At 44.3% G+C, this 26264-nt stretch overlaps 1 protein-coding gene across 1 annotated transcript in view; it reads left to right on the top strand.

The window, feature by feature from the left end:
• Nucleotides 1-17471: 17471 nt before the first annotated feature.
• Nucleotides 17472-26264, top strand: part of ARHGAP29 (Rho GTPase activating protein 29) — a 79112-nt gene continuing 70319 nt past the window's right edge. Inside the window, exon 1 of the mRNA XM_062191775.1 lies at nucleotides 17472-17537. The gene's annotated coding sequence lies outside the window, so the exon portion shown is untranslated. The remainder of the gene's footprint in view (nucleotides 17538-26264) is intronic.

Raw genomic sequence — 26264 nt, 5'->3', positions numbered from 1 at the left:
CTGGCTTAAAGCTGGCTAATTAATTTTAAAAGTCAATGCATTACACAGAAATACAAGTAATTACATTTAGCAATTGTTTTTATTTTTAAATTTTTATTTATTTATTTTTATTTTATTTAAAAGAGAGACAGATAGAAAGATCTTCTATCCATGGGTTCACTCCCCAGATGCCTGCAACAGCTAGGGCTGGGCCAGACCAAAATGAGGAGCCCAGCATTCAAGCCGGGTTTCCTATGAGAGGGGCAGGCATCCAGGTCTTGAGCCATTCTCTGCTGCCTCCCAGGGTGTACATTAGCAGGAAACTGGACTGGAAGTGGAGAAGCCAGGACTTGAACCAGGCACTTTGATATGGGATGTTGGCATCCCAGAGTTTTATCTGCTGTGCCAAGTGTCTACCCTAATTATTCTTTACTTGTTGTCATTAGAAGCGTGTGTTTAGCCAAAGAGAATACAGTATAAAAATAATGAAGAGAGTTAGGGGAAAAGGAGAAAGGTAAAAGAACAAATACTATCACTACTAATATGCCAAGAAAATGCAATTATTTCATCCATAAGCTTGAACGTTCAAGGTCTCCTGTTACATAGTGAAGACAGAAGTAATTCAAAGGAATGTAATACTAATACAATCATGATTGGAAGCGGGCATTTGCTGTTGGACACACCCATTATTAAGCCTTTTCCATAGATCATTTCATATAATTATTCTATGAGACTCATTTTATGAATGAAAGCTAAGTTTAGAGAGATATGTCATTTGCCCAAGATCACAGAGTTAACAAGTAGCCAGGTCAGGATCTGATTTCAGCTTTTATTGGCGTCAGAACCTACCATCTCACTCCTTTGCTGCACAACCTCTCCACTATATTTTCCTTTTATGTTTCATCTACAGTGGGAGATAAAATGTAGGCAAGTTAGATCTTCACAACAGCAGAGGAGAAATGCAAATAAGATTTGACATTCATACTGCAACTTTACCTAAACCCAGAATTTAACAAAGGTCACTTGAAGATGTGGAAGACATGTGACACTGTAGCCTTTGGAAAACAGAGCTGTGGACCACATCTTGTTTAAGAACACACCAACAAGGACCTCAAGAATTGGAGTTATTAACACACCTATTGAAGATCCAAGATGGCCCCATGATGCTCCAGTTCCCTGCTTTATCAGACTGTAGTGTTTTGAGGTTCCTTTATAGAAAGCCAGAGAGAAAATGTTAACGAGACAGTTGGCCTATTTCTAAGTTATGGGAGCAATTTTGACAGGAGACAGAGTGTTACATAAGCTAAAGATGATAACATTCTGAGGAAGGCATGATAGCATAATGGAAAGATCCCTGGACTGAGGACAGAAGATCTGAATTCTTATCCTGCCTCTCCCATGAACTCTCATGTGGCAATGGGCAAGTCACCACTTCCCCTGTACGGACCTTGATTTCCTCATATTTATGATGTCTAAGGTTGTAGACTTCAAAGAATGCCAATGGGTGTACATCCTCCGGGAGTTAAGGATGGGTTATAACAAATAATTGATTTGTATATATGTCTCTGGGACCTGAGGCAACCAGCAAGTTTGACTCAGGAAGCTTAAGATAGGAAAATGTAGTGGTGAAGAGGCTATGAATACTAAGAGGTAAGTTACCTTGAATTTGGCAAGGCTGGGCTAACAGGTGCTTCACCGGAAGGATCCTCTTTAAAACCAGAGCTGTGGGAATGAGCCGCTTCTCCCAGCCTCTCTCCATATTCCACACCTTGAGCCTCACCACCGATGCAAGGGCCAAGCCATAGCAGAGGGACTTGGGTCATGAAGCGAAAAGGGAAGAGTGTGAGAAGAGATTGGAGGGGTGAGGGGTTAGCCCTCGGGTTAGTATAGTGAGTGAAGACAATATTCAGAAAAAGCCCTTTCTTTCAAGAAGAGAGGCTCACCACCTTGTTCAAAGCTCTAACATTTTCCCAACATAGTTTGGAGGTGAGAGAATATTGACTTGGTTGAGAGCGGTTTCTGGAGTAGCATGGACTTTGGAAGTGCATGGTTTTGTCTGCACAGGAGGAAGTCAGGAACAATGATGGCATAGAAGGAGCAGAGTGACAGCAACCAGTGTTCATTCCGTGCCTGGCTTCTGAGCCGAGCGGACCCCCATCCGGTCATGTCAGTCAGTTTTCCCACTGCTCCCTCCTCCCCTGCCAGCTTTACCTCAGAAGGGCTACCCTTCCTCTCATTCCAATTGCCTGATCTCTGGGTAGGTTTCAGTTTCTTTTAATCAAAAGCAGCTTGACCAGAAAGAACACCACCATGTGTCTTGCTCTGCTGGCTCATAAACGAGGCCAGAAACAAGAGCGCCGTTTCTTCTCAGCTCCCTGCCTCTGCAGCCCTGGGTCCATGCCAAGTCCGTAACAGCTGCCGAGTGCCGAGGACCAGGCTGTCGCAGACGTTGGCTTCTACGAATCAAGAAGCATCTCCTTGCCCTCTTGGTGTGGTGTCCCCCACTCCCTATCGTGAAATAGCCCTCAGCCTTGTAGAACTCACTTGGGCAACCAGCCACCCCCTCCCTTGATGAGAGGCATTCAGTCAGCAGCCTGTCGAAGGAGAAAGTCCCTGGAGTTTTGGGGGGCAGGAGCAGTAAGACGGAGAGAATTAAACTGTGTGATGATGAAAGTACCTTGGCAGCGCTCAACAAACTGATGACATGGAACTGGGTGAGACCATCCTCTACGGGGATGACCGGGGCTTTCCAGACAACTGTTGGGTTGTTTCTCAGGTTTCCTCCGGCTTAGTGACTGCCCCTGTTCTCCACATTTCTTCCTGGGGCATGTTTCTGGAAAGGGGTTGCTGGTAAGAGGATGATCCAAAGCCCAGGATGCCCACATTCAAGTGGCGGGCCCCAACTTCTCAGGAGAAAATAGACATGGATGGGGTTAAAATACCCTATCCATCCAGCTTCTGGAGCAGAGCCAGCGCCAGAGAGGGGGAGGAGCCCTCAGATATGCCAGGTCATGCCTTCCAGGGCAGCTAGTGGATCCAGCTCACCGGGAAGCCAAACCAGGCCAACAATGCCAAGGCAGGCGGGGAAAGCCAAGTGGGGAACTGGGATATCATCTGGTGGGCCAGAGGCCAGAGGGCAAATCAACAAGACACTGAAGTTAAAGATGGAGCTTAAACACTCAGGAGGTGAGAAGGACCAAATGCAAGTAGGGCAGGGAAGGCATGTGTGACTGGGGAATGGAATAGGATTGATTAAGATGAAGCTGGCGAGCTCCCACAGCCCTTCAGTGCGTGTTTGGCATACTCCCTTAATGTCCTGATGCAAGGCCTTGAAGTGGTAGTTGGACTTGTAGCACATGGGCCAGAGCATGGTGCAAATAGAGCAGAAGTCTTGAATCACTATCAAAGGGAGTCGCCAATCAAGGGCAAAGCCATGGCAGAAGAGGCAACACAAAGGAGGAAATGGCAATAAAAGACCAAGACCAAGCATAGGCATAGAAAATACAACCTCAGAGGCCAGTGCTGTGGTGCAGTAAATTAAGTCACCACCTGCAATGCTGGCATCTCATATGGGCACTGGTTTGAGTCCTGGCTGCTCCACTTTCGATCCAGCTCCCTGCTAAAGTGCCTGGGACAGCAGTGGACGATGGCTCAAGGGCTTGAGCCCCCATACTCATGTGGGAGATCCAGAAGAAACTTCTGGCTCCTGACTCCTGGCTTTGGCCTGGCCCAGCCCTGGCTGTTGCAACCATTTGGGAAGTAAACCAGCAGATTGAAGATCTCTGTCTGTGTCTCTCCTCTCTCTGTAACTCTGCTTTTCAAATAAAATAAATGAATCCTTCAAAAAAAAAAAAGAAAGAAAAGAAAGAACCTCGTATCACAGATCTCAAGATGAGAGAGATGACTAGCATGGGAGAGGGTAAGGAAATGGTCCTTGTGGCCTCTGACAAAGACCAGGGATGGGGTAGAACGGAAGATCATGAGAAGCACAGGGAAGTCTGTTCAATAGGAGGTGAACGGTAGAGATATCCCTGTTCCAGAAAATGGGGCAGGTAAATTGATGCAGGAAAAGCAGATGGCAGAGGATAGGGAGGGATTCCTTTGAGTGAACCCAAGAGCCCAAGAGAAGCAAGTGGAAGAGAGCAGTAAGGGGCATCCAGGGACCTCCAGGAAGAACCACTGCAAAAAGACATGCAAGCACTTGGGTCTTGTGATTCAGCCTGTGAAACCATTTCCAGGTTTCCACTGACTAGGAAGGCAAAGGCCGCTTGATGTCCCTGCCAATCAGAGCCTTCCCAGACTCTGGGAGGGGCAAGCTTTCAATTGCTGGGTACCAACTATGATTTGTGGAGTTGAGCTGAGGATCAGGACAGAATCTAATGAAGAAGGACTGAGGGAGGAGTCAGCAAGAACTCCTGAGGTTCAACGGGACCTCGGTTAACCAAAGCAGAAAAAATTCAAGGGCTTTTGTCGTGAAATGGCTTTTCTAAGATGCTACTGCCAAGATTGTGAATGGGCGCATTCTTTCTGGAGACCAGTTTGGTATTATGCAAGAAAAGCCATAAAAATATACTTAGTCTTCAACCAGAAATTTCCACACCCAAGTGTCTGAACTGAGGAAATAAGGATTGAGGAAAAATCAACTTTATGTGTAAGGCAGCTCTCCATCATGTTACTTCCCTAAGGAAAACCAAACTGGGAGGACTGAACTGAATTAAAGTAAGGAAATTCCAGAAAATGGACTGTCATGTGGCCACACTAAATGCTACCTTTAAATACTAAGTAGCATGGGATACTGTTAAAAAGTGGTAGGTAGAAAAAAAATCAAGGAGATAAATGGAAGTACAAAGTACAAAATGGGGCTGGCATTGTGGCACAGTGGGTCAAAGCTGCTACCTGCAACACGGACATCCCATATGAATGCCATTTCAGGTCCCAGCTGCTCTACTTCCCGTCCAGTTCACTGCTAGTACAACTGGGAAAGCAGTGGATAGCAGGTAGCCCAAGTACTTGGGTCCCTGCCACCTCTGTGGGAGATGTAGGTGGAGTTCCAATTTCCTACCTTTGGCCTGGCCCAGCCCAACCATTGTAGCAATTAGTGGTAGAAACCAAAGGTAGAAAATCAATCAATCAATCGCTCACTCGCACGTTCTCTCTCTCTCTCTCTCTCTCTGTGTCACTTTGCCTTTCAAATAAATAAATAAATCTTTAAAACAATAAAGAAGTGCAAAATGATATAGATGCAATTTTTTTTCAATAAATTAAATATATCCACACAGGAAAAAAAGACTCTCAGTAGGACTAACAAGACAGTAATGATCGCTTTCTTGACTGCTTTAGAATTTTCATCAGTTCTCTAGAATGAGTCTGTATAGATGGAAAACGTAAATATACTGTATAAAATTGAGGGGTAGGTAGGATAAGAGGAGGAATTCCTTACATTGAAAGGTTCTGCCTCCTTGCATGATATTTCACAATAATACCTCAAAACTATGCAGGTACAAATGGTCTGCATAACATCAAACCTTTTAGAGCACTGCTATTTCTGACTGCAGAAAAAAAGCAGACTGTAAGACCCCCAAGTCTTTTTTACTTCTAAATTACTGATTTTCTTTAATTCTATTGAAATACAGCTATTTTTGATCTGTATATAACATAGTAAAATAAATAAGATTCAAACTTCTGATAAACATGAATAAATATTCTTTATTTCATCTTTATCAACTACGGAGATGAAATTTATTACATTAAATAGGATCAGTGTTGTCACAGCCTATGTGCCTTGATTTATAAAACAAGCCAGAGCTCCTGCAACAGGTGACTTGGAAAGGGGGAAGCAGTAGGAAGAAACAGCCAAGTACCAACATCTAAGAGGAGAGTGGAGAGTGGATAGTCAGGACCATTGGGAGGGTAGCCAAGAAGTCTAATCCAGTGGAATTCAGCAGTGGCAGGTTGTGGTTTCTGGCCCATTTTCTCCTTTTATTTTCATTATGGCGGGGGGGGGGGGTGAGTGGGAGAGGAGAGAGAGTGCTCCCATCAGTGGCAGGTGGTGGTTTCATGGCCTATTTTTCTCCATTTTTCATTATAGGGGGAGAGAGAGAGAGAGAGAAGAGGGAGTGAGGGAGAGAGAGAGAGAGATAAGAGGGAGAGGCAGAGGGAGAGGGAGAGTGCTCCCATCTGCCGATTCATTCCCCAAAGGCCCACAATAGCTAGGACTGGGCTAAAACAACTCTGGAGGCTGGGGACTCAATCCAGGTCTCCTGTATGGATGGCAGGAATCAATTTAGCCATCGTGACAGCCTCTCAGGGACTGCAATGGTAGGAAGCTAGTATCTGGAATCAGAGCCCAGAACTGAACTCCAGAACTGCAATGTGGGATGTGGGTGTCTTAACCACTAGACTAATGCCTGCTGCAGCAGCCTGGTTTTTTAGTGTTTCAAGAACAGAAGGCTGTATATTTTAGTTACTGGGGGAGCAGGAGTAAGAAGGTGGTAGCTTGGGCCAGTGCTGTGGCACAGCAGGTTAAAGCCATGGTCTGCAGTGCCGGCATCCCACACTGGCGCCAGTTCAAGACCTGGCTGCTCTGCTTCTGATCCAGCTCCCTGCTGATGGCCTGGGAAAGCCTAGGCAGATGGCCTAGGTTCTTGGGCCCCTGCACTCACGTGGGAGATCTGGAAGAAGCTCCTGGATCCTGACTTTGGTCTGGCTCAGCTCCAGCTGTTGCAGCCATTCAGGGAGTGAACCAGTGGATGGAAGATCTGTCTCTGTGTCTCTCCTCTCTCTATATAACTCTGCCTTTCAAATAAATTAATCTCTTGCTTTTAAAAGAAGGTGGTATCTCAGGTTAGGGATGCATGAGGGTGTGAGGAAGTCAGAAAACACTCAATGGCTGCACAGATGTGCCTCAGAGACCAGAACATAGGTCAAGCATGAGAAGCTGCTTTAGAACACAGTGCAGCCTGGCTTGTCCTGACAGTCCCTGAGCCCCACCGTTAGCTGCCCTGATGCTAAAATCCAGCACTTTCATAATGAGATGGCTACTCTTGGCCTCTGCTTCTCCTATTCTTGCCACGACCAGCCAGCTTCATGTTCTCTTCTTTGTTTCGTGGCCTCTGCTCCCCAGGGGTGTCTGCCATCTCATGGTTTCCACTTTCTGTGTGTCTTTACAACTTCTGTCCCTGCAGCCTACAACACTGGGCCTCTACCTAAAAGCCTTTTAATTAAACTCTCTAAGACAGAAGGTGTTCGTGGTGCTATTGAGAAATTTAACTGAAAAGTGATCCCTGTTAAATATAAGAGTGGGAATAAGAGAGGGAGGAGATATACAGTTTGGGACATGCTCAATCGGACTTGCCCCAAATGGTAGAGTTAGAAATGTGCCAGGGGATTCCAATTAAATCCCATCAAGGTGGCATGTACCAATGCCATCTCACTAGTCCATGTGATCAATTTTTGTTCACAACTGACCATAATGATAGGTCTAAGAGTCAAAGGAATCACATAAACAAGACTAGTGTCTGCAAATACTAACTGATAGAATTAAAAAGGGAGAGAACAACCCAACATGGGAAGCGGGATACACAGCAGACTCATAGAATGGCAGATGTCCTAAACAGCACTCTGGCCTCAGAATCAGCCCTTAAGGCATTAGGATCTGGCTGAGAGCCCATGAGAGTATTTTAGGAATGGAAAGCCAAGACACTCTGGCCAAAAAAAGACCTAAATGAAAGATCTCTGCGAGTGGGATCCCAGTGAAAAGAACAGGTCATCAAAGAAGGAGGTACCTTTCTCTGAAGGGAGGAGAGAACTTCCACTTTGACTATGACCTTGTCTAAATAAGATCAGAGTCGGTGAACTCTACAGCCTTGGCAACTCATGACAGGAGCCTAGGGTGATTACTGACACCATAAACAAGAGTGTCAATTTGTTAAGTCAACAACAGGAGTCACTGTGCACTTACTCCCCATGTAGGATCTCTGTCCTAAATGTGCTGTACATTGTGATTTAATGCTATAACTAGTACTCCAACAGTATTTTACACTTTGTGTTTCTGTGTGGGTGCAAACTGTTGAAATCTTTACCTAGTATATACTAAATTGATCTTCTGTATATAAAGATAGTTGAAAATGAATCTTGATGTGAATGGAAGGGGAGAGGGAGCGAGAGAGGGGAGGTTTGTGGGTGGGAGGGAAGTTATGGTGGGGGGGAAGCCATTGTAATCCATAAGCTGTACTTTGGAAATTTATATTCATTAAATAAAAGTTTTTTTTAAAAAAAAGACTACCTAGAAATTTGGCCCCTCACCTCTTGTGGGATCCCTTCCTTCCATCTTCCAAAAGAGCAAGAAAACATCTTTTTTTTCTTTCTTTCTTTTTTTAATAGGACCAGCATCAGGACTTTGCAATTTTCCATAGCAATAAAAATGAAAAATGCCTCAAGGGAAGGGGGAAGTTGATCTTTCTATCAAGAGAAGCTGCAGACTCGGTAGATAAAGCTGTAGGCTTTAAGTGAAGTCTGACATGAATTCCAATCCTGGATTTGCCACTTACTAACTAGATGACCTTGTTCAAATTAATTAACCTCTTCAAGTCTCAGTTTCTGATGGACAATGGGAAATAGTAAAGTCTTCTTTGTAGAGCTTTTGTCAAGAGTGAGATAATCTATGTAATGCCCTTAGTACATGGAAAATGTGAGTCAACGCCATTCCTAAGGCCTAACCTGCCGTATCAGTCGTTTTATCTCCTGGACTCCACCCTGATTCACCCTGGAAGTTCCTACAAGCAAAAGGCTCACCTCCCTCAGAGCTCCCTAAGACCCCTTCTCATCAGCCACATGAGAGTCGCATCCTCCAAAAAGCAGAGCAAAAGGTGCTCCAGCAGGAGCCAGAGTTCTTAACCTACAGGTCACAAGCTGGCAGCCTTCAGGCCGGATTCCATCTCTCCGGAGTTTTATTTGGCCTTCACAATATAACAAATCAGAAATTGATTGCCCGTGCTAAAAAATCCAGAGACGTTTTATAAAAATCCAAATTTTTTAACTTAAAAAGCCAGAAGATGAGGCATACTAAGCTTACACTCTCCTACATCCAGTGTGGGCACTTTGTATACCATGTAAACTACACACCCTTTTTTTTTTTTTGACAAGCAGAGTGGACAGTGAGAGAGAGAGACAGAGAGAAAGGTCTTCCTTTGCCGTTGGTTCACCCTCCAATGGCCGCCGCGGCCGGTGCGCTGCAGAGAGCTGGCCTGGAAGAGGGGCAACCAGGACAGGATCGGTGCCCCGACCGGGACTAGAACCTGGTGTGCCGGCGCCGCAAGGCGGAGGATTAGCCTAGTGAGCCGCGGCGCCGGCTACACACTCTTGAGAGTGAGAGGTGGCTCTATTCGTGATTACTTCTGATCAACAGGTGTTGATGGGGACTGCCCAGGGCAACCTGGGGTGTGTGGTTAGTCCCCTTACCCACGCCCTCCGTGGTCTGGAGCTCCGGAGGAACAGACGCCTCCTGCAAGGGGTCTGCCTCTCTGTTTGTCCTTACCTCTACGGTTTGAGTTTTCAACCTCAGTGTTAACTTCTTTTATCACACCTAATAACTGGTCTTATATCACCATAACCCAGCACCTTGAACCTGGTTTCTGCCATTTTTTCCCTTCTCTACGAAGGAAAGGGTGAGGAGTAAGTTATCGCGTGTTCACTCTTTTTTTTTTTTTTTAAAGATTTTATTTATTTATTTGAGAGGTAGAGTTACAGAGGGTGAGAGGGAGAGACAGAGAGAAAGGTCTTCCTTCTGTTGGTCCACTCTCCAGATGGCCGCAACGGCTAGAGCTGTGCCAATCCCAAGCCAGAAGCTAGGAGCCAGGAGATTCTTCCAGGTCTCCCATGTGGGTGCAGGGGCCCAAGGACTTAGGCCATCTTCTACTGCTTTTTCAGGCCATAGCAGAGGGCTGGATTGGTAGAGGAGTAGCTGGGATTAGAACCGGAGACCAAATGGGATGCTGGCGCCACAGGCAGATGATTAACCTACTGTGCCACAGTGCTAGCCCCATGAGTGTTCACTCTTTATGAAATCTGAACCAAGAGCAATGGTGGGAGAAGCAACCTATACAAGAAATTTGGGGGCATTCTCATCCTGTGTCTATTTGTATGTGCAAAATGTTTATTCATGTTTTATTTGTAAGGTAGATACAATCTATATAATATATATTAAAGCTCTTTAATACCTCTAATATTTCATGGACACAGGAAATGCTATTCCTTGATTCAAGTGGATTACTTAAAACTTACAAGATGGAGTAGAACTCTTTAACTATGGGAGGTATATTGGAAAGAGTCCTGTATGAGGAGACAGGTGACTTGTTTTGAGTTCAATCTTTGCTATTAACTTGCATAACTTTGAGTAAATAGCTCATCCTCCTTGAGGTGCCTTTTTTTAATCAGTTGAATAGCAACAACAATAATTCATATTTCATGGAATTGTTCTGAAGACTAAGACAATTTATGTGAAATGCTATAGAACCAAAATGAATAGAAGAGTAAATTAACACTTACGAGGCTCATACAACGAACCAAGTGTTATGATAGAATTACTACTATTATTTTAAATTTATTTATTTGAGAAAGAGAGAGAGAGAGGACTCCCATCTGCTGGTTCGCTACAAAAGCACAAAGCCAAGAGTGCAGAATCCAGTGGAGATCTCCCACCGGAGTGGCACAAACGCAGCTACTGGAGCCATCATTACTGCCAATGAGGGCCTTCATCAGCAAGCCGGAGTCAGGGGACAGGCATCAAATCCCGGCACTCAGAGATGTGGGAGTCCTAAACACCCTGGAATGACTGCTAACTAGCCATCAATGTGAACTGTAGTGTCCACAACAGTATCCTTAAAACTGTCACACTAAATCTGCCTCTGTCCAGTACGAATGAGGAGACCTGGGCATCCCATCGACTCTGAGCAGAAACTATGTAGCTCCTCCTACTGAAAATACCCACAGAGAGTCAGGCGTGTAAACATCCTGCCTTCTGAACTTAATGGCAACATTACCCGGGAGGTGATGCTGCATCCTGGCCCACACCCCAGAGTGGGAGTTCACTTGACTCACTGTGCCTTATGAATGTTAGGGAGAAGAAATATCCCATTTCAAGAGCTGGACAATGGCTACTTTCAGGCACAATTGGGCTAAATATTTCTATAGGATAGGGAAACAGATGTTTCAGCTCTAACTAGAATCCATCAATGCCATTATTATTATAGTAGAATTCCTAGAATTTAGATACGTGTAGCTTGCTAGGGCTGCCATAAGAGAGTACCTCAGCTGGGTTGCTTAAGCATCCAAAGCTTATTTTTTTAAAGATTTATTTATTTACTTGAGAGGCAGAGTTACATAGAGAGAGAGAGGGAGAGACAGAGAGAGAGAGTCCTCTATCCACCGGTTCACTCCCCCAAATAGCAACAATGGCCAGAGCTGGGTCGATCTGAAGCCAGGAGCCAGGACTTTCTTCCAGGTCTCCCACACAGGTGCAGGGGCCCAAGGACTTGGACCATCTTCCACTGCTTTCTCAGGCCATCAGCAGGGAGCTGGATCAGGAGTGAAGCAGCTGAGACTTGAACCAGTATCTATATGGGAAGCTGGTGCAGCAGGCAGATACTTAACCTACTATGCCACAGCACTGGCACCCTGAAGCTTATTTTCTCACAACACTAGAGGCTAAAAATTCATGGTCAACATGTTGGTGGGGTTGATTTCTTCGACTGTCTTCTCCCTGTGCCTTCACATGGTCTGTCCTCTGGGTTTATCTTTGTCCTAATCTCCTTTTATGTGGTATGAGTCATTGGAGTAGGGGCACACCAATGACCTCATTTTACCTTAAGTACTCCTTTTAAGGCCCTACCTTAAATACACTGAAGTCACATTCCGAAGAACAGGGGTTAGGACTTCAACATATACATTTTGGGAGGACATAGTTCAACCCATACCACTTTGTCAGATAAATCAATGGTCTATTTTGTTCTTGGAACATTTTTCCTAAGCTGTGGTCTCCATTTCCTGTATCTTTTCCTTCTCCCCACAATCTTGCCCTGCCCACGCTATCAGAGACACCTAGCCTCTTCACCTAGCACTCCCAACACTGATTGACAAATACAACACTGCTGTTACCTTTGTCAGCTCTACTTCACTGCCTTGTTGACCTTCAGTTAAAATACCAGTTCTCTGTGAAACATCTTCAAAGAGTCCTTCTAGGAATTACTGTCCTTGACCCAAATCTTGTGCTTCCTCTACTGTTTTTGTGTCTCAAAGCAACTCCAAGATCTATGCAAGATCTCTTGTCTACTGATCTACTCATTTCTTCAGATTCTTGTTTCTTGGTAGACCTGCTTTATCTTCTAATCATTCTTCCTGAAAGGAGCTCTTTATTTTTTACCTCTTGGTTCTTAGTCATTACCTAGAAGGAAGTTAATAAAAGTTGGCTTGGGCTTGCTCATTCTAACCAAGCAGTATCAAGTGAGATCTACATTTCACCTTGCAGTCCAATTCAGGTGAATTTAAGCAAGGCAACCTGCTGTCTTGATGCTTTGTTTGCCATTTTATCTGTTCTCCACCTGAATACACTATTCCATAGTGCTATTTTTCCTGTATTTATTTTCTTCTAATTTAAATCCCCACATGGTTAGCTATTGAGATAGTTTCAGAATAAAATAATTTAAATCTGGATTACTTAGGTGGTTTGGTATTAATAGGTCATCAGGGATCTGGCTCTGTGGCATAGCAGGTAAAGCTACCACCTACAGTGTTGGCATCCCATATAGATGCTGGTGCAAGTTCTGCCTGCTCCACTTCTGATTCAGCTCTGTGCTATGGCCTGGGAAAGCAGTAGAAGATGGCTCAAGTCCTTGAGCCCCTGCACCCACGTGAGAGACCCTGAAGAAGCTCCTGGCTCCTGGCTTTGGATCTGCACAGCTCCGGCCATTGCGGCCATCTGGCAAGTGAACCAGCGGATGGAAGACCTCTCTCTCTGTCTTTCTGTCTGCCTCTGCGTCTCTGTAGCTCTGAATTTCAAATAAGTAAATAAATCTTAAAAAAAAAAAAAGGTCTTCAGACGCTATGAAATATAATGTCCTCTTGAATTAACTTAAAAAACAGGTTCGTAAACCAAATATTTTTCAACTTTTATAAGCAGTTGGTTCCCAATCTTGTGGCAACCATGCCACAGGCAGCCATCCCTATATAAATATGCTGTTAGAAAGACAAACACTCCTTAAAGTCACTAGTGGTAGCATTGTTCCTCAGAGGGTTCTGTAATATTTGTTCAGTGGGTAGATTAAGAAGGAGATTAGTAATGTTTCCACTGGGCTCTCCTCCTTCCTAGGCCACCTGGCCTTCTCCCTGGGAGAAAGGCCATGACGTGTGTGCTCCACAATGCCTCAGAATAGCTTTCTGCTTGAAGAGCAAACCCAGCTCCTCATTGGTTCCATTCTAAGTCACCCATTTTTTAGGGCCATTTTTTTTTTTTTTAGTAACAATAAGTCAGACATCCAAAATAACAGGAGGAAATTTGTAGAGCAATTTTCATATGTAAACATGTTAAATACTAACTCACGAAATTAAGGATGAATCAGGTATACTTAGAGAGATTTAAAAACCTTAATCTATTAATTAGTGTAGAAAGAGCCCTGGTCTTGTTTCCAGTGAATGAAGCCAGGGACTAATATCTGTGATTCTGAGAAAACTGGGGTGGGCTTCGCTTATAAAATAAAGCAGAACAGAATAGATGACCTCCAACATCCCTCTGACTCCTAATGGTATGAAATTCTCTTGGGAAAAACAGATCCCTCTTACCTTCACGTAGAAGTTTTTTGAGGATCATGGAGGAGAAGACGCAGGTTGGTGGGAACTGCATTTGCTTTCTTATGTAGCTAGCATTTAGTCCACTAAATACTTGAAAGAAAAGCAACAGCAGAAAGTGTTCACCCACCACTTTAAAGAAGGGAGAAGAGAATTTAAGAATCCAAAGTTATTTATGACTATTTCAGATAAAGATATAGCCAAGCAATTAAACTTGGCATGTGTTAGTATGTTGGTTATAAGAAACCAACATAAAATCATTGTCAAACACAGCAATATGGTTCTGTTATCGGTTTAAAACTTTCACAATGTGAACAAACTAATCTTTCAAAAGATAAATCTAGTATTTGGACATATGAATGGTTATTTCCTTTTAAGTATTTCATTTGCTGATTAATTCTAAGTACTCTTGCAGAGAGTGAGGAAGTAGCGGAGGACCAGGAAGGCAGAGCCCCTTTCATGGAGCTCACACACCCAAATGCGAAGCAGAAATCCAAATATATAAATAAGCTGATAGCTTCCATAGCAAATCAGCGAAGGGATAAGTGGCATGGCAAAAAGAGAAGCCAGGGAAGGAGGACGGGGAACATCCAGAAACAGGGAATGTCGTTTTCTACGGAGCAGTCAGGGAACACATCCATGATTTGGACCATTGCAGGAGAAACCCACAAGTCACACGCTTAGGGAAGGATCCCACTCCAGGCAGAGGGCACAGCAAAGAGAAAGGCCCCAAGGCAGAGGCACCCTGGGGTGTCTGCAGAAGAGCAAGGGCAAAGTGGCAGAGGTCAAATAAGAGGAGCCACACTCTACTACCTTTTTCTAAGAAAAGCTGGATCTAGCTTAGGTTCATGTTAACCTTAATTTCCATAAAGTACAGCAAAAACTCTTCATTGAACTTTTCTCTCATTCTGTTTTCCATTTGTAAAATGTGGATGATGATAGTACCTCCCAGGGTTGTTGTGAGGACAAAATGATTCACTAAACGTAAAGTATAATTAAAACAGTGTCTAGCACACAGTAAACCACGGACGGCTGGTGATTATTACTGTTATCATCATTATCATCTCTTTATTCACGGCAATATCAATAATTGCCTTTTTCAGAAGGCAGTATTTTTTCTCCCGCACTGACCATTAATTATTAAGGGAGTTTCATTACACATGCTGTTAGGATGTTAGGTGGGGCCACAGTACGTGGTGGCTCAAGCACAGAGGTTCATGTCAACAAAGGTCTTACAAGAAAGTTTAAAATAGCAAACAGTTGGAGTTTGGAATGTAATACCTTGATCTAGAATTAAAATGAGTACGACATCATATTCACACACTCACTTAAGTTTTGCTTGATTTCTGTCCTTAGTTTGCTCTCATGACTGCCCAGAATTCTTGGATGCTTGCAGTGTCTTTCACATTCATTTGCAGCATGTGGACTGAATTGATTCCTTGTTTCTCAATTGCAACCATCATGGAATCAAGATTAATAACCTGCTCGGTGAGTTTTGTCCACTCTGGAATCTGGAGCCTTTGTACTCATTGCGGCCTGTCAAGCTCTTAGCCGCTCTTTCTAAGTCAAGGGCAGCACCAGTCCAGCGAGCCTGCCTGTCCTTGGGCAGCCCTCGCCTGCTTCCAGGATTGCTTCCCCTCTCCCAGGCATTTAATCATGGTGAAGAATCTGAGAGAGGACTGAAAGTGCCCTACCATGTCCCTCGTGCCTGGCACACTGTAAACCCTCAATAAATGTTTGTGGTAGGAATAAAAATAGGATAGGCCTCGTGGGACAATGCTGCACCCTCCTAAGCAGACGGCCATGGAAGCAGGGTTGAGAGGAAGAGCACCTGTTGTGCGTGTTCCTGTGGAGCTGGGTTCCCACCTCCACTGCTCACATGGAAAACGTGCCCTCACAGTCACTCCAGTCACCTCAGGTCACAGGATATCTGGGAGGTTCTGCCTTAGGCATGACGTTTTTGCAGCCATTACATTTGGTTCCATCAGTTATCACCAAGGTGAGGGCAGATTATGCTTTAAAAAAAATGTGTAGAATTTTTATTCCTGGACCCACTTGTCTTTCCCTCAATATTCCTTCAGAAAACACAGAGGGGGCCCATTCTGTATCAGAAAGATGCCTAGGTAATGTAGAACTGTGGAACTTGAAATCTAATTAGAATAAACAAACACGACCAAGTAAACATGGCACCAGAACTCCCAAATGCCCAAAGGATAATATCCTATGTGCCACAGGATGTCAAATAGGATGATCGGTTTTCAGTGGGAGGACAGGCAGGCTTCAGAACATTTCAACAGCAGAATGGTTACGTGTCAATGCCTGCTGTAATTCTAACATGACGTACTATAACATCTGCGAAGTATGTTTCATCATTAACCCAGTATGCAGTTTGCCTCTAATTTCTTGTTTATCTGTTGTTCCTTATCCTCTAAAGTCATGATCCTGAACCACTTTCACCAAGAAGTATTTATTGATTAAAAAAAAAAGCAAGTCAGCTTGTCAGGATGATTCAGAGCACCTGCTGGGACATTGTCAGGGGATTCAGTGTGGATATTGCCCTTTATTCTTTAATTTCTTTGCCAAACACAACCACCTGTTCCTTATTCCAGGTTTTTGACGTTCTCTCAGTTAATAACTGTGTGTATTCTATTGTAAAAATGAACTGCTACCTTCCTCTGAGAATGTTCTCAAATATCACACACCCTCTGATATTGAAGAGGAGTGCAGTATGGCAAGTGTTTCACATATTTTGAAAAGATTTAAGGGGAGAAGGAGGTTGAGGAACTTCTCCAAGTTCCTGTCCCACAATGTTCCCACTTATCGGCTCACAGTCGTGGAATACTCGCTGTAGATTGTCCTTGGGAAAGTGTTTCCAATATATACAATACTCTACTCAATACGAACTCTGTCCTCCCCACTTCCCATCTATGATGAGACCCCACCGGACGAATGGTTTAATTTGGTCATCTGTTTGCCCCCCACCCTGGCCCTCTACCCATGCTCAGGAGCATTTAATGGTAAAAACGGAGAACCACACTGCGGGTGTTGGGCGCCTTCCAGGTGCCAGAACTGTGCATAACAACTAATCTTTTGAGGAATTTGCTTTTCTGAAAATCAGAATCCATTTTAGACATTTCAAATTTGGCACAAAATTTATCAGCTGAGACAGTTTTAAAGTTTGGCCCAAAATGCACTTTCTTTGGTTTCGAAAACGAGAAGGGTGGGGTACGAAGGCCGACGAGGTCAGTTGAAGACCAGAATCCTGCCTGCAAACACTTCAGTGTCTACCCGACCCACGTCCAGTTTAACAAGGGTTGAGGACCTGCTCCCTGCCGGAGGGTGCAAACGGTGACTTTTCCCCGAGTCGCCCCGCCTGCCCCGCCACCAGCCGCCCAGACGGCCCGACGCGTCGCCGGCCGCAGAGAACAGGGTCCGGCCGGGCGCCGCTGACAGCCGGAGCCCCCGCCCGCGAGCCGCCGCCCCCACCTGCCGCGGCCGCCCGAGCCCCGCCCCCGGCAGCGCGGGCCAATGGGCTGGGCCCCGGGGGGCGGGCCGCGGCGGGGGCGGGGCGTGCGCGGCCAGCGCGGTCGTGGCGGTGGCTGCAGGGGCTGCGGCGGCTTGGCCGGGGTGTCCGCGGGCCGTGCGTGGGGGATGGGGGTGGCGGCGGCCGTGAGCGCGGGGCAGGCGTCCGCGTCCGGGACGCGGGATCGAGCGCCATGGTGAGTGTGCGGCGGAGGCACTCGCTCCGGGCTGAGGTCGCCCTCGGCGGCTACCCGCGAGTTCGCGCCCGGGGTTCGGGCCGCGCGCGCGCTGCTGCCCCGAGCTGAGACGGCTGCGGGCTGTGCTGGGGGCCGGGGTCCTCGACGAGGGGCGCGCGGGGCGAGGCGGGCGTGGAGGAACTAGGGACGGTCCAGGCGCCGGCGCCGGCCGCGGGGAGAGGCTGCGGGGGCGCACTGCCCTTAGCCTGCCGCCCCTCGTCCCCGGCCGGCCGGCCGCGTCCCCTCGGCGTCCAGGGGCGCACCTCCCCTCTCCCCCGCTGGCTCCCTTCGCCGAGTCTCACGTCGGTCTTCCTCGCCGGAGATCTCTTTGGGGACTTTGCTGATGTTTTCTGAAGTTGCAGTCTGACATACGCCAGGGCTGGGGTGGGGGTGGGGGACAAAACAAAACCAGATCTTTCTTGATCCATATTTATTTATTTTTTATTACAGTGCACCTCACCTAGGCCTTGGCTATTGATTACTTTGGGGGCTGCGGGAGGGGGTGGGGGTGAGACCTAAAGGTGCAAGACCAAAACCCCTCCCTTCCTTTCCGGTACGAGTGTCCCCCGCGTGCGCCCCTCACCGCTCACAACCCTCCCCCCCAGCCCCCTTCTCCGCCAGGGCTCTAGGAGTTGACAAGCCGGGAGGGTGCAGCCTCTCCCAGGAGTGGGAGTCTTGGGGGTTTAGGTCTTCTCCGCGGTGATTTCTGTAGGCAGTTTGCTAGAAGTGCTGCCTGGCAAGTTAGAAGCTCTCACCCTTACGCCTCATATACAGTGCATTTTTGCACATGGTCTCATGGTTTTGAATAGGTTAAGACTGAACTTGAAGTCAGTACGATAGGCCTGGGTAGAAAATATTTCAGTCCCCAGATTGGCAGGAGATAGAACGTTAGCTAACACGAAGTAACTACTCGTCTGCCAATGAGTGGTGGCTGGTTATTCCTGATCCCCAGTCCCGAAAATAGAACAGCCACCTAATTATCAGTTCCTTCTCTCCAGTGTTAAAGCCCTTGACCTAGGAATGTGAGTTTTTACAGCAAGTGCTATTGGTTCCACAGGGTTGGTACTAAATGGAACAAAGCTAATGACCAGAAAAGAATCTTTCCATCTGTTGGGTAGCAGTAGACAGTACTGAGTAAGAAAGACCCAAAAGATAATATTGTGGGTTCTCCAGGAGACGTTGGTTGAATGTCCTATGGGAAAGTAGAGGGATAATTTCAGTGGAGGGAATGAAAAGGGTGTTGGAAGCCATGTTTTGTGTGAGCTTGAAGGTAAGAGACTGATTTCAGAAAGTGTAGAAGATGGGGCCGGTGCTGTGGCATAGTGGGTAAAGCCAGAATCCCATATGGTTGCTGGTTGGAATCCCAGCTGCTCCTCTTCTGATCCAGCTCTCTGCTATGGCCTGGGAAAGCAGTGAAAGATGGCCCAAGTGCTTGGGCCCCTGCACCCACGAGGGAGACCTAAAAGTAGCTGCTGGCTCCTGACTCTTCCCCTGGCCATTGCAGCCACTTGGGGAGTGAAGCAGCGGATGGACGATCTCCCTCGTCTCTGTCTTTCTCTCTCTAACTCTGCCTTTCTTTTGAAATAAATAAATCTTAAAAAAAAAAAAAAAAAAAAAGGAAAGCAAGCAAGCATAGTAGATAGAAGGGCCTTTCGGGATAGAATTGCTGTTTATCTCTAATGCATGCCGGGATGTCCCTGATCTCACTTTCCGGTTTTCTGTTCTGAAGCTTTACAGGCTGTTTTTCTTGTTCTCACTTTCCTCCAGCGTGGTGATGAACCACAGCGTGGAAAGGCACGTTCCAATGCAAAGAAACAAGAACATTCAAAAGGAAGGTCAGGAGTGTGCGTGATAAGGATTTTTGTAGAGGGTTGCATTTTACTGTCCTTATTACTACTCTGATAAGAGAAAGAACCACCTTGTGCCAAGAGAGGATACCGCCTCCCTAGATTAAGACTGTTTCTTAAAAAATGTTTCAATATTTGTTATTGAGGAAGTTTTCAGATACCATAATCTTTTTTTAAGAAAGAGGTAGGAGATTTAATATTTTGCAAAATATTAAAGGGAGCTAAGTTGAGTTTGAAGGACCATGGGCGCCTCCCACAATTTTGCTTGTAATTCATTGATCTGATACTCGTTGAGCACCAGCATGATGTCAGATTTTGTGATTTAGTGAGTTAGATTTGTGTGTGGCTGGCTTCAAAAGGACATTCCCAGGATGATCGGGCTGGGTCAGCTCCGAGTCACATTACATGTGCTTTGCTAGGGAAAAATGGAGGGCCCAAGGGGAAGAAGAGTGATGACTGGGGGGTTGGGGGGAGGAGGAATCTTGAAATAGCCCAGATCTGAGGGGAAGTGTTTTTAAAGCTTTTTTTTTTTCTCTGACGTCCCACTCTTGCTTTATCAAGAATATTAACATCATCATTTAGAATGTGGACTTCTGAATGAAGATCATGTAAAATTCTCCCTGGAGAGTCTTCAAATTCTGCATAACTCAAGAAATCAGCCATCAACTCAAGAAAAAGAGGATACTTTTTTTTTTTTCAAGAAAATTATTTATTTGAGAGGAAGACAAAGAGAATGAGAATAAGAGAGAGAGAGAGAGAGAGAGAGAGAGAGAATGAAAGATGCCATACATTGATTCACTCCCCAAGTGCTTTGCAGTTATTGGGAAGGGGGAGAGGGATTGAAGCCAGTAACCAAGAACTCAATCCAGATCTCCTTTGTAGGTGGCAGGAACCCACCACCGCCCCCCAGGGTCTGCATTAGCAGGAAAATGGAATCAGAAACCATAGAGGAAACCTGTGGAGCACAGGCATCTTAACCTGTGTCTCAACTGCTGGACTAAGTGCCTAGTAACTGTTTATTATGGAAAATCTCAAACATATATGAAAGTAGACAGAATAATATAATTAAACCCCATACACTCATCCTCAATTTAAAAAATTAACTTAAGACCAATCTTTTATCTATACTACCATTCATTCAATCCTCTGTATTATTTTGAAGCAAATCCCAGATACCATATTACTTCATCAATAAATATTTCAGACTATATTTCCTAAAAGATAAATATTGATTTTTAAATATATACCAGCATCCAATATTTAGTCAGTATACAGTCAGATGGAATTATGTTTCCAAAGCCAAGAGCCAGGTACTTCCTCCTGGTCTCCCATGCGGATGCAGGGCCCATGCACTTGGGCCATCCTCCACTCCAGAGCCACAGCGGAGAGCTGGCCTGGAAGAGGGGCAACCGGGACAGAATCCGGTGCCTGGACCGGGACTAGAACCTGGGGTGCCAGCGCCACAGGCAGAGGATTAGCCAAGTGAGCCACGGCGCCAACCTATATGTCTTGATGACTGTTAGGTTATTTCGAGTTTTTTACTATCATGAAAAAAAGATGCTACAAACATTTGTATACAAGTTTTAGGGTTAATGCATGTTTTCATTTGTTAATGTATGTTTTCATTTCTTAGAGATATATTACAGAGTAGAATTGCTGATTGTGTGTTACATGAATGTTTAACTGTAAGAAACTTCCAGGCTGCTTTCCAAAATGTTTGTGTTCCTTCTGGCAGCTTTGCGTCACAGTTAGAGTTGCTCTATATCTTCACCAGCTTTTAGTATTTCAGTACAGCTGAAATTAAAATTGCTTGTATCCATTTATGGTGTCTCATTGTAGTTTGAATATGTATTTCCCTGATACCAGCAGTGCTGAACAGTTTCATGTGCTTATTGCCCAGTAGGTGTTTTGTGAGCCTACTCTGTCTGGACTTTGTTCCTTTCATCTGTATGTCAGTCCTTTTACCAGTCTCACACTGTCTTAGCTGCTGTAGCTCTGTAAAACCTTTAACATTTGTCTTTTCCAAAATTGTTGTCGCTATTTTAGATGTTTAACATTTTCAAATAAGTTTTTAGACTTGGTTTGTCAATTTTTGTAAAAAACCTGGGGGAATTTCATTTGGGATTGCTTGTGACCATAGATCAACTTGAGAAAAATTGACATTTTAAGAATGTTGAAAAGGCGTCCATAGCCTAGGCAGTTCATGTCAAGAACCTTGGGTGATCACTGACATCATACATAAGAATGTTAATTGTTAAATTAACAACAGGAGTCACTGTGCACTAACTCCCCATGCAGGACCTCTGTCCTCAAAGAGTTGTATTATAATTATGTAAAAGTGCTTGCAAAAGATGTATCATTCTTGATGATTCTTTAAAGTTAATTTTCTAAAAAAAAAAAGAAAAAGTGAAATTAACTTCAAGATGCAATGACTTTGAACAGCCCTTGTCTGGACTGTTGAGGAACAGTTTTTTGTTATTGTTGTTTTTGTTTTTTTTTTTGTGCAAATTGCTGAACTCTTTTTTTTTCTTTTTAATGATTATTTATTTGAAAGAGTTACACAGAAAGAGAAGGAAAGGCAGAGAGTGAGAGGGAGAGAGAGGTCCTCCCTCTACTGGTTCAGGCCCCAGTTGGCCACAATAGCCAGAGCCGTGCCAATCAGGAGCCAGGAGCTTCCTCTGGGTCTCCCATGCGGGTGCAGGGGCCCAAGGACTTGGGCCATCCTCCATTGCTTTCCCAGGCCAGAGCAGAGAGCCGGATCGGAAGTGGAGCAGCGGGGACTCTAACTGGCACCCATGTGGGATGCCGGTACTGCAGGCGGCGGCCTCACCTGCTATGTCACAGCCCCGGCCCCCTGAACTCTTTCCTTAGTATAGAATTGGTCTTCTGTGTATAAAGTTAATCGAAAATGGATCTTGGTGGAGAATGGGACTGGGGATGGGAGAGGGAGGAAAAGGAAGGGTAGGAGAGTGGGTGGGAGGGTGGGTATGGTGAGAAGAATCACTATATTCCTATAGTTGTACGTGTAAAATGCATGACATTTGTATTCTTTAAATAAAGGGTTTCTTTGAGAGGGGGAAAGAATGTTGAGTTTTCCAGTCAGTTTATGTGATGTGCTTGCTGATGAATTCAGTTCTTTAATTTCTTGCAACATTGTTTTTATAGTTGTCAATTTAGGATTTTGTGCGTATTTTTTAAGTTTATCTCTAAAAATATCTTGGTTTTTTTGATGTTAATTGTATTACTGGTTTTTAAAATTTCATTTTTCAATTGTTTGATGCCAGTGTATAAAAATAAGATTATATACATTGACTTGTAGTCTGTGACCTTACAATAGCCATTTATTAAATATAATAGTTTATTTATGGATTCCTTAGGATGTTTTAGGTAAACAAACATATTGTCTTTGAGTAAATTGTTTTACTTCTTCCTTTTCTTTTTTTTTTTTAGATTTTTATTAATTTATTTGAGAGGTGGAGTTACAGATAGAGAGGGAGAGACAGAGAGAAAGGTCTTCCATCTACTGGTTCACTCCGCAGATGGCCACAACGGCCGGAGCTGCACCTATCCGAAGCCAGAAGCCAGGAGCTTCTTCTGGGTCTCCCATGCAGGTGCAAGAAGGGCCGTCTTCTGCTTTCCCAGGCCATAAGCAGAGAGCTGGATCGGAAGAGGAGCTGCCAGGACTCGAACTTGTGCCCATATTGGATGCTGGCACTGCAGACAGAGACTTAGCTCACTATGCCAAAGCGCCGGCCCCACTTCTTCCTTTTCAATCTAAATGTGTTTTATTTCTTTTGCTTGTCTTACTGTACTGGCTAAGTACTTCAGTAACAGTACTGATCCTGATCTTTCGGGGAAAACGTCTTTTACCATTAACTATGATGTTAGCTGTAGGTTTTCTATAGATAACTTTTATCAGGTTGAAGAAATTCCCTTCTATTCTGACTTTGCTAACTGTCTTAATCATGAAGGGTGTGGAATTTTGTCAGATGCCTTTTCTGCGTCTTTTGGGATGATCGCAGGTTCTTTAGTGAATGTTAAACTAAGCTTGCATTCCTGTCCTTCTTAGGTGTGACGTATTATCCTTATACGTGGTTGGATTTGACTTGCTAGTACTACATTAAAGAATTTGGTCTAAAGTTTTCCTGTAAGGTCTTTGTCTGATTGTGGTATCAGGATAATGCTGGCTTCATAAATGAATTGAGAACTGTTTCTGCCTCCTTTATTTTCCAAGAGTTTGGGTAGCATTATTTTATCTGTTTTCAATAGATTTTACCAGTAAAATCCATCTGAGATTATATTTTTTGGTGGGAATTTTTAAATTGTGAATTTATTTCAGATTTACTTTATTTTTTTCTTTGAAAGGCAGAGTGATAGAGAGGAAGAGACAGAGAGGGCCAGTGCCATGGCTTGCTAGGTTAATCCTCTGCCTGCGGTGCCAGCATCCCATATGGGCGCCGGTTCTAGTCCCGGCTTCTCCTCTTCCAGTCCAGCTCTCTGCTGTGGCCCGGGAAGGCAGTGGAAAATGGCCCAAGTGCTTGGTCCCCTGCACCCATATGGGAGACCAGGAGGAAGCACCTGGCTCCTGGCTTTGGATCGGCATAGCTCTGGCCATGGCAGCCATTTGGGGAGTGAACCAACCTTTCTCTCTGTCTCTCTCTCTTACTGTCTAGCTCTGTCTGTCAAAAAAAAAAAAAAAAAAAAAAAAGAAGAGACAGAGAAAGATCTTCTGTCCGCTGGTTCACTCTCCAAATGGCTGCAATGGCTAGGGTTGGTTCAGGCTAAAGCCAGGAGCCCAGAACTCCATCTGTATCTCCTGCATGGGTGGCAGGGGTCCAAGTACAGAAGTAGAACAGCCAGGATTCAAACTGGTGCTCATGTGGGCTGCCAGCGTCATAGGTGGCGGTTTAACTCACTGTGCCACAACGCTGGCTCCTCATTTCTTTATTCAGTATAAGGCACTCAGGTGTACTATTTCTTGTGTCATGTTTGATCATTAGTGTCATTCAAGGAATTTTTTTCATTTCATTTAAATTGTTGAATTTATTGACATAAAGTTGCTCGTAACAATTCTCATTATCTCTTTACTATCTCTGTAAGATCTATACTGATTTTCTTTCATTTATGTTAGTAATTTGTGTTTTATTTATTTCTAGCTAGATTGATCTTTTCAAAGAACTTTTAGCTGTATTCGATTTATTGTCAGTTTTCTGTATTACTGATTTTTGCTCTTTATCATTATTTCTTTCTACTTTGGGTTTAATTTACCGTTTGTTTTTTTGTTTCTTAAAGTAGAAGCTTATGTCATCAACTTTAGACCTCCCCTTTTTTGTAAAGCTTCTAACTATACATTTTTCTATGACTTCTGTGTAGTCTACACATTTTGATAAGCATTTTTATTTTTATTTTCAAAATATTTTAAAAATTTCTCTTGAAAAAATGTGACCCATAGATATTTAAAAGTATACTTTAAAATTTCCAAATATTTAAAGATTTCCTAGACATCTTTCTGTTATTTCAAATTTAATTTTTTTTATTTATGTATTTATTTATTTTTTTTATTTTTGACAGGCAGAGTGGTCAGTGAGAGAGAGAGAGACAGAGAGAAAGGTCTTCCTTTTGCCGTTGGTTCACCCTCCAATGGCCGCCGCGGTAGCGCGCTGTGGCCGGCGCACCGCGCTGATCCGATGGCAGGAGCCAGGTGCTTATCCTGGTCTCCCATGGGGTGCAGAGCCCAAACACTTGGGCTATCCTCCACTGCACTCCCTGGCCACAGCAGAGAGCTGGCCTGGAAGAGGGGCAACCGGGACAGGATCGGTGCCCCGACCGGGACTAGAACCTGGTGTGCCGGCGCCGCAAGGCGGAGGATTAGCCTGTTGAGTCACGGCGCTGGCCTCAAATTTAATTTTGTTTGGGTTTGAGAATGTATACTGCATAATTTCAGTCCTCTTAAATTCACTGGAACTTATTTTATGGTTCCACATATGGTCTGTTATAGTGAATATTCCATGTGCATTTATAAAACAGGTGTATCTTGCTGTTGTTAGATGGAATTTTCTGTAAATGTCTATCAAGTTAAGTTGGTTGATAGTGATGTTGTCGTCTTAATGATTTTCTGCCATTGTTCTGGTACATACTGAGAGGATTGGTGAAATCCTAACTGTCACTGAGGACTTTTCTGTTTTTCCTTACTATTTTGTCAGTGTTTGCCTCATATAATCCTGGACCTTTATTTTTATATGTGTACACTTTTATATGTCTATTTTTATTTGAAAGACAAAGAGACAGAGATCTTTCATCCACCAAATCACTCCCCAAATGCCTGTAGCAAGCCTTTGCTGGACCAGGCCAAAATCAGGAGCCCAGAACTCCATCTTGTTCTCCCAAGGGACCCAACTCTTTGAGCCATCACCTGTTGCCTCCCAGGATTTGTAGTAGCAGGAAGCTGGAATCAGAAGCAGAGCCAGGACTTGAATGCAGGCATTCTGGTAATGGGTGCAGGTGTCCTAAGCCGTGGCTTAACCACTGCACCAAACACCCTCCCCAGAGGTGTACACATAAGATTGATATCTTTTCTGTATCTCTTTATGGTGAAATGATTCAGTTATCATTATGAACTGTTGCTCTTTATCCTTGGTAAAATTGCTTGTCTGATATTGTAGAGCTGCTTCAGCTTTCTTATGCTTACACACCATATCTTTTTGTTTTTTTACTTTCAATATATCTGTGTCTTTATTTCAAGTATGTTTTTTATAGGCAGTATATAGTTGGGTCTTTTTTTACTTAATCTGAGAGACTCTGCCTTTTTTATTGAGGTATTGGAAGTATTTATATTTAATTT

The sequence above is a fragment of the Lepus europaeus genome, chromosome 5 (assembly GCF_033115175.1).
Source record: "Lepus europaeus isolate LE1 chromosome 5, mLepTim1.pri, whole genome shotgun sequence".
NCBI lineage: Eukaryota > Metazoa > Chordata > Mammalia > Lagomorpha > Leporidae > Lepus > Lepus europaeus.
This window is presented reverse-complemented; position numbering and strand designations above follow the sequence as displayed.